At 40.4% G+C, this 8,897-nt stretch overlaps 2 long non-coding RNA genes across 4 annotated transcripts in view; one reads left to right on the top strand and one right to left on the bottom strand.

Annotated features, from left to right (window-relative positions):
- The window catches only part of LOC143688628 (uncharacterized), a 67,665-nt gene extending 59,384 nt beyond the window's left edge, over positions 1 to 8,281 (top strand). For all 3 annotated transcript variants that reach the window (XR_013178180.1, XR_013178175.1, XR_013178174.1), the window contains exons 8-11: positions 4,443 to 4,547; positions 4,748 to 4,887; positions 6,556 to 6,715; positions 7,994 to 8,281. This is a non-coding gene — a long non-coding RNA (uncharacterized LOC143688628). The remainder of the gene's footprint in view (positions 1 to 4,442; positions 4,548 to 4,747; positions 4,888 to 6,555; positions 6,716 to 7,993) is intronic.
- On the bottom strand, positions 3,630 to 6,909 carry LOC143688630 (uncharacterized). Its single transcript, XR_013178189.1, has 3 exons — positions 6,566 to 6,909; positions 5,387 to 5,464; positions 3,630 to 3,818 (listed from the first exon to the last, which is right to left on the bottom strand). It is a non-coding gene; the product is annotated as an uncharacterized LOC143688630 (long non-coding RNA).
- Positions 8,282 to 8,897: the final 616 nt, after the last annotated feature.

Raw genomic sequence — 8,897 nt, forward strand, 5'->3', positions numbered from 1 at the left:
TTACAAAGATTTACACTAGTTTATGAAGCTGTATTAAAAATAAACAGGAATATTCACAATCTATTTTTATGCTTAAACACTAGAATTTTTTTTTTGTAGAAATCTGCCCATCATTTTAAAGCACCGTAAAATTTCTTTGCTTTTCAGAAATGAGACTTGAATTGCCCCTTATGTGAGAAGACTTTTAAACAAGGTTTTATGGAAATTAAAGGATTCTGAGCTAAATAACTAAATTTTGTTCTTTTAGTGATTATGTAATATCTTCTTAGGTCAGATAACAATTGGACTTTAAAAACAAGGCAGGACATACAATCCAATTCCTATACAATGTGGCATAGAATAAAGGAACAACTCATTTTAAAGCGATTGACCACAGAATACTTCAGAAAATGCCATCCTCGTATTGTCCTTGTCATAGTAGCTCTTGTAACAGGTTGGCCTGGAGAGGGGTGTGTGCTATTAAAGTAGGGTTTTCAAAAGGAAAGAAAGAAAAAGGGCTACAACGACCAATCAGCTATTCCCATCAAATCTGAGTCAGCCTTTCAAGCAGGCTGCAAGGTGCTGGCAGTTTCGGGCAGTGTGGGAACTTCAGTTTCCTCATAGCACTGGATGCAGCGAATTTCTGTCGGTCGACACCGACGGAAACAAAACAAAAACGACGGCTTTTGCTTTTGTTTTGCTTTTTTCTAAATGAAATTGTAGCTGAGATGAACCCTTAGGCCAAACTAGATTCTTACACGTGTAGCTACAGAAGAAAAAAATCGACGTCTGTCCTTGTCACAGCACAAGAAACTGATAAAACTCAGAGGCAGAAGCACAGAAAGAGCTGAGTTAAGAAAAACGTCAGGCTAATAGGGAAGAAGGACTGAGAAGCATTTTAACATAGATGGGTCTAAGCCTCGGTGAGAAGACTTCAGGGAAGGATGGGGGATGGTTGTGGGGTGGAGGGGCAGCAGAGGGGAGGGTTTTATGGCGCTCCTACTCTACCCTATGTATTGTGCTTGGGTCTTTACATCTGTTAATCCCATTTCATCCTTGCAACAGCACTGCTGAACTCTGCTTGGAGTTTTTCAGTGGGAAAGACGGCACAATTTCATGGCTGATGACAGATACCAACATACAACAAACCTCAGCTTTAAAATGATTTCCAGAAGATGTTATATGACTTCTCTTCTTTGGCTAAGATTACTGGCAGGGCTGTAAAGTTTAGTAGTGGTGACCCAGTGCCTCATCTGAGCGGCTTGCTCCTGTGACTGACTCACCGTGTGGCCTCGGGAAAATCATTTCACAGCTGTGAGTGTGTTTCCTAGCAGCTAACATGGAACTAAAAATATATACTGTCTTCATGGGCTATGATAAGGATTAGCTGAGTAATCTTTAATAAGAAACTGTCCTTTATCAAGGAAAAAAAGGGAGTGAAAACTCAATATTTCATCACAGAAGACATCTGTTTGGGAGTTGCTTGACCCCAGCGTAGCATAAAGCAGAGAGGACTTTCTCCAGCCATCTCTGTCGGACCGCAGTGAGATAAACACTGGCTCGGCTCCAGTGTCCTTTGATGCTGGTCAAGGAACGGTTCAGCCGGCAATGAGCAGCTCCATCATCCAAACCATTTTCCACAGAGCTGCCGTGCACAGGAGATGGCATTGTGTATCTGCCTGTGCTGTAATTCATGCCATACCTTGGTACTCCCATGAAGCTGAATCACTCTGGAAAGAATATCTCTCATCTCACTTTCTTCCAGGGGCAAAGAGCCATCATCAATTTCTCTCTTGAATTTATTTGACTCCATTTTTTGGCTCCACACAAATCTAGTTCTATAAACGCTGGGTTTTCTGACACTAAGCAGAAAAATTCTGCCCCACTTGGAATCCTTTTTTTTTTTAAGTGTAATTCTTCTCTTTAATTTGAGTAACTATGTCTCAGAGCTAAGAAGGTTTATAGTAATCACTCAGTATAATTGAGAAAGGAAGGGCTTTGGAGTCAGGGGTTGAATCCTGGTTTTGCTACTATTTTATAGCCTGGGTAATGCCAGTTCTCTTTGAGCCTCAGTTTCTTTGGCTGCACAATGGGGAATATAATTCTAATCCCAGAGGGTTGTTGTAAGGATTAGGGATCTTTTATTTATTCATTTATTGCAAAAAAAAACTTTGTTGAGTACAAAGGGATATGATAATATGGCTGCAAACAGGGCAAACCTCTGTTTTAGTGGAGGAGCCATGTCTACACTACTGAAGCTAGTATTTGGATTAAAATGGGTAAACCATCCATAGATGCCTGGATACCCATAGAACTGGGTGCCGATGAGCTCTTTCTTTATCCTCAGAACATAGGACAACAGAAGACTTTGAGGGGTCAGTTAGTTTCCCACTTGTTTCCATTTTCACTCCCTCTTCCAGCACCAGCTGTTGAACACCTGGGTACACAGTGCCAGGAATTCTGCTGGGCATGAGGGACACTGAGATGAAGAGGAGGAAGAAGGGATAGATGTACACACAGGGGGTTACACTGCAGTGGAATGAGTACAAGGCAGGGAGTTGTATGGAAAGAATGGAAAAAAAAGATGGAAAGAGCATTTCACACTCGGATGCAAAGTCTTGGAGGGAAGAGAGTAGATGCCAATCTCTGGGGTATGATGAAGTGATTCCTTCTGCTATGAAACAGTGAGCCCTGAGGGAGGTGGGGTAGAGGCAGAAAAGAGGTAAGAAATAAAATTGGATAAGATGGAGGGAGTCCATCGTGTCTATCCTGCTAAAGAATTTGCACCACGGATGGCCTCTTTTTTTTTTTTTCTCTTTATATTGATTAATTAATTATATATTCACATACCATGTAATCATGCAAAGCATACAATCAATGGTTTATAATATTATCATATAACTGCGTCTATCATCATAATCAACTTTTATTTCTTTTTTATGAAAAATGACACATATACAAAAAAGTAAATTTCAAAATACATTACAATTAGTTGTAGAACTGATTTCGGAGTTCAGTATGGGTTACAATTCCACCATTTTAGGTGTTTACTTCTAGTTGCTCTAAGATACTAGAGACTAAAAGAAATATTCAATTTAGTGATTCAGCAATCATATTCGTTTGTTAAATGCTACCTTCTCTGTATAACTCCACCATCACCTTTGATCTTTCTCCCACTCTTTAGGGGTATTTGGGTTATGCCCATTTTGTTTTTTTCATGTTGAAAGGAGCTTTCAAAAACATGGGATAGGGGAATGCAACTAGTTGATGTTCTGGAGAGGCTGGGCCCTCTGCATTTCAGGACTTATCTGGTCCAGGGACCCGTCTGGAGGTTGTAGGTTTCTGGAGAGTTACCCTAGTGCATGGAGCCTTTGTAGAACCCTACGTAATGCCCTAGGTGTCATGGAATGCCTCATAAGCAGGCACTTGAGATTTGTGTTTTAGAAAGAGTTACAGGGAGAAAGGAGGCAGAGGTGGTGGGAGGTAGTGGAAATGGGTAGTACAAGGTGAGAAGAGGGGAAGAGAACTGAGGAGGGCTCCCAGGTTCCCTTCAGGGAGGACGCAGAACCATGTCCTGGGGGAGTAGGAAGCTCAGGGCTAAACACACAATGTGTCACCCAAATCTCACCTTTGCTCTTGCCAGGCCCTGGCCCTGGGAAAATCAGTCAATACACCGTGTCTTAGATTATTCACCTAAAAATGAGGATGACACAGAACCTTGCAGCATTGTCTGTTTATTGTGTGGATTAAATGAAACAACACTTGTGAAGTCCTGCCTGTTTCACATCCTCAGTGAATGTTCTTTGTTGTTCTTTGGGAACCCAGGGAGATATGGAGTCCTGTGAGAGAAGAGAGAAGGCTTAGGTTAGTACAATTCTGTTTTAAATTATAAGGAGCTGCCTCAAGACCTAAGTTATCATTATGGTCACTTTTGGGAATTGAATCATGTCTCCCCACAAAAAGTCACATTCAAGTGTCAACCCCAAGTCCTACGGGTATGGGTCCATTTATAAATAGGACTTTGAAGATGTTATTAGGTAAGGAGCATCCAAACTGAATGAGGGTGGACCTTAATCCAATATGGTGGGAGTCCTTATATGCAAAGAAAATCGGACACTGAAAGAGAAGTCATGGGGAGCAGGGGAAACCGGAAGGCAATAGAATGCCGAAGAAAAGGGAGAAGACATCATCATGTGCATTGCCATGTGACAGAGCAGCCAAGGAACTCCAAAGATGGCCAGCCAGTCCAAAGATACTGACCCAGGGAGTAAGAGAGCCTTCTAGCCTCTGAAACAAGTTTCAGTTGTTGAGCCAATTCATTGTATGATATCTGTTGTAGCTACCCTTGCCAAAAGCAGCATTGAGGAACTTAACTGTCTTCCGACTGCTGAATCCCAGAGCAACTCTCTCTTGTGATCTTTTGATCTGGCAAGTATGGCACAATAGCACCCATTTTGTTTTAGGGCTGGGGTGAGAGAAATGGAAATGGAAATGTTAATATATGATCTTGCTCCATCCTTCAGAGCACAGTGTCAAGGAGAAAGTTGGCTCCAGGAAAGACTGTGAAGGTAAGTGCACTTATTTTGACTTTACTGTGTACAACTTTCGCTGATGCTTTTCTCAAGATCTATTCCACCCAAATCTTTTCATGGCACCAATAATAACAAATTTCTCAGTGATAATAATTTTAAATTATTATCTCTACTTGAGATGTTGAGGGCCAAGGCATTTCAAGGAAACCTCCTCCATCTCCTCTTGCTCACTGCAGAATGAAGCTTCAAAAGACAGAACAGCATGGAGCTTTGCAAAGAACTCTCCCGGATGCTCACCGTAGGTCCTTAGACTTTGGAATCTGGTTCTTCCTCTTTGTCCTTCCACTACCCTTCATCAAGGACACACCCATCAAAGGTACACCTGGACCTCCTGTTCTTTGTCCCAATGTCCTTAACTTCCACCATGCCATAGCATCCCATTCTCACGTTCTCATGGTGCAGAATGTGAAGTCTGAAACTCCTGCTCTTGAAACCGTTCTACCTCCAAAACCATTAATTCAAATACCCTACTCACTGACCACAAGTCCTGACACTGCAGATTCTTGCTCAAGTATCCCCATGATGACCACCGTTTCACCTTATGGTATCTTTTCTATGTTACCTCACTTTCTCCCTATTCATCAGCCTCTCCTCTCTTAACTTTACTTATATTCAGGTTGGATTCTGTGGTCCATCATGTTGATCACTTTCTTACAAACATTCTAAACTCCCTTGGCTTCTTTTTGTTGCACATGCCTCGCAAACTTGAAATCAGAATAAACCCAACTTGACACAATATCTGCTCTTGTGCCAGGACAGCTGAGGATGCTGGAGAACAATCATGCAGCACAGCAGATTGGCATCAATCTACTTACCGTCTTGCTCACCAACTCAGCTGGCTCCCCTGGTTTGGCAATCTCACTATGCTTCTCTGATGAGCTTACTCTTTCACCCTGTGAAAAAAAACTTTTCAAACATTTTCTGTATTCTTTAATCTCAAATATTCCCCCCTCTACATGAATGGTTCTGCTTCATATGTCACACAAAAATAGAAATACCAACCAAAATCTCACTCAGTTTCATTCAAACAAGTCTGCACATCGGCCATTTCTGCCTGGTTCTCCTTTCCTCTCCTAGTACAATGGAGTGGCTGCCCTCCTCTGAAAGAAGCAGATTTGCCATCTTGCTTGGCAACTTATCAATTACTACTGTCTCCAAAACCTGAAGCTAAGAACTTTCTTTTCTTCCTCTTTACTGGACTTTCCCTTCAGCCCTTAAATACACTAAGGTCTCTGTCAACCTGACGACAGTAGCAAGTTAAACAAACAAAGGATGAAAACCATCCTTCAAATTCACATCCCTCAGCTATTGGCCTATTGCTTCCTCTCCTGTTCCAGTTTCTCAGAAGAGTTGTTTATACCTGTCTTGTGTCCTTGTTCCCCTTCTAGTTCCTTCTCTACCCACTTCATCATGACTTTTATTGAAGTTACCAAACTTCCGTATTGCTAAGTCCAAAAACCTACTTTTTAGTATCTTGAGGTGTTTCCTTGAGATAATACTTTTATCTCATAAAACTCTGCCACATTAATTGTGTTCTTTAATTTAAATGAGTTAGTCACAGAGTATCAGAAGCAGTAAAACAAAATGGTTAGGATATAAACCTATGGCACCATACACCTGGCTTTATATCCTGGCACACTACTTACTGACTGTGTGGCTTTGGGCAAGTTACTTAATCTCTCTGAGTCTGTTTCTTCATGTGTAGAGGGGCATTCAGAAAGTACCTAACTCACAAGGTGACTCAAATAATGTCAAGTGAGCTAGTATATGTAAAGCATTTAATCAATGCTTGATAGCATTTCATAATAACTGTTCATATTATGATTAATAATCAATGTGACTAAGTAATTTAACAATTACTACAAAAATATAAGTTATGATGAATACTTGTTGACCATTACAATTACTTCCCCCAAGAGCTCTGATTCCTAACACCCCCATTGCGTTCTTCTCATGTTGTATCTTTTGCTCCCTTGGGGTTCAGATCTACTCACCAAGTGTGTCTGTTAGATGATGGAGCAGAATCCACATGAGCTACATCAGCTTGGGAAATTAGAAGCCACCATCCATAGACCTAAAACAACATTATTTTCCAAAGTCTAGATATCCTTCTTCCTTGTTTGAAGTACAATCGGATAATTCAGGTACAGACTAATCTGCCTGTGTAGAATTAAGTCTCTGAAGGCTACAGCCACAGGTAGCTAATCTAGATGTGCATTCTAGAGGGTTCACATGACGTTCTCTCATTATTTGTTTATTGTCATGTCCACTTTCAGATACACTATGTGGCTAGGCCAAAAAGCATGTGTTTTTACATTCTGAAAAACTCTACCAACCAACTGTGTAAGCCAACAGAAATCGGTTGTGCAGCTTTCACTTTTAAAGAGTTTCCAAGCACCCTGCCCTTTTCCTAAAGGACTCTTTTCCCTTTTATGGATGAGCACCAGGCTCCAAGACAGTGTAAATAGAGCTTCCTGTTTCAGGGAAGTGCTGGCTCCTGCAGGAGCCCAGGGGTCCTTGGGGAAAAGTTGATAGGAACTGTGAGCTGTATGTGACCTGAGGCCCAGGAGTCAGCCGAGCCAGAAGGGAGGGAAACACATTTAACAAGCCCTTTGTGCAGAATGAGGTCCCAGAAGCACTTCTGGGAAAGTCGGTTTGGTGCCATACACACAGTCCTTCTAAAGAATGGCAGGGAAACAGGCCGGGCTGCCGAGAGCCATTCCCGGATTAGATGCCTAAATCTTGGACCTTGCCTCTCTGAGGAACCCCAGAGGCTCTGGAATTCCCACAACTTGGGGATTCTGTGGTCCAGATGAGTGTAGTTATATTATATATATATAAACAAGATAGAAAAAACAAATTGATTCTTCATAACTCAACTCTCGTCCAATAGCATATATTGCTCAGGGTGCTTAGTGCTTACATACTGAAGTTGTGAACACTATACCCCATTTTTCTTCTCTCTTGGACCTTAGTAGATTCCCAGATTCTTAAATGATAATATGAAAAGCATTATTTATTTGAGGTTGAGTTGATGTGCCATTCACCCTTGTCATTTTGATCAATGACCTTTGTGTGCTTAATAACTTCATCAGTGATGGGGAGAAAATAAACCAGACTTATAAGTAATATTGGACTTAATACTAATGATATCATTATAACTATAAATATTATTTTGATGATAGTTAGCATTTACTGAGCACTTGCCATATGCTAAGCAGTGAGTCAAGCAAACATTACTTATAGTAAAAAGTTGTTTGAGCATGAACCAACAAATAGTGTTTGCTAATTTAATATAAAGTAAATATACAGCCATACTATTATATTAAGTATACTTATAGAGCTTAAATGATAATAAGAATTAAGGAATGACATCAGATAAACATATATAAATGTTCTCATGTTCTCTTCTTGCATGTCAGTGGATTGTCTATCCATGGAGTATACACATCGCAGTTTGAAGACAACTTTGTCATCACTGTTTATCTGCTATTTAAGCCGAGGCATCCAGATGTGTGGCTCCTTGCCCAAGGACACTGAGTGACCACTGTGGGCAGGCTATTTGCTACTGTGCATACCCTATGACCCCATGATCCCTTTAACCCGTGAATTTCCTCCTGCAGCACTTCCAGGAAGCTGTATCATCATGCTAGCTTATTCATATTTCTGTTCCTCCTTAATCTGAATATCAGATGCGTGTACTTAAAAGGTGTGCTTATATGTGTCCTAATCTTTTCTTCTGAGATCTTAAAAACTGTTTGGGTCAAATCTGTAGCTCTATCCTTAAGACTGACATATAAGTTTTGGACTGAGTTGGATTTTCTCTTCTTAAACTTTTTTTTCTTAATTTAGAAGTATAGCACAGATATTGTGCTGTAGGTGAAAGTAAGCACACAAACAAAAAAGAAATTAACATTGTTAAAAGAAATTAATGAAGACTTAAGTAAATGGAAAGCTATCCCATGTTTATAGATTAAAAGACCTAATATTGTTAAGATGGCAATACTCTCCAAACTGATTAATCCCTATCAAAATCCCAACTGATTTATTTACAGAAATTCATAAACTGACCCTGAAATTCATACAGACGTTTAAGGGACCCAAAATAATCAAAACAATCTTGAAAAAGAGCAAAGTTGGAGAACTCACTTCCCAATTTCAAAACTTACTACAGATCTTCAGTGATCAGGTACCATGATCCTGGCCTAAGGATAGATGTGTAGACAAATGGAATAGAATTAAGAGTCCAGAAATGTTCAAGTTAGCTAGCTGCCAGAATGCAATATAACAGAAATGGAATGGCTTTTAAAAAGGGAATTTAATGAG

Source organism: Tamandua tetradactyla, chromosome 6, assembly GCF_023851605.1.
Source record: "Tamandua tetradactyla isolate mTamTet1 chromosome 6, mTamTet1.pri, whole genome shotgun sequence".
In the NCBI taxonomy this organism is placed as follows: domain Eukaryota; kingdom Metazoa; phylum Chordata; class Mammalia; order Pilosa; family Myrmecophagidae; genus Tamandua; species Tamandua tetradactyla.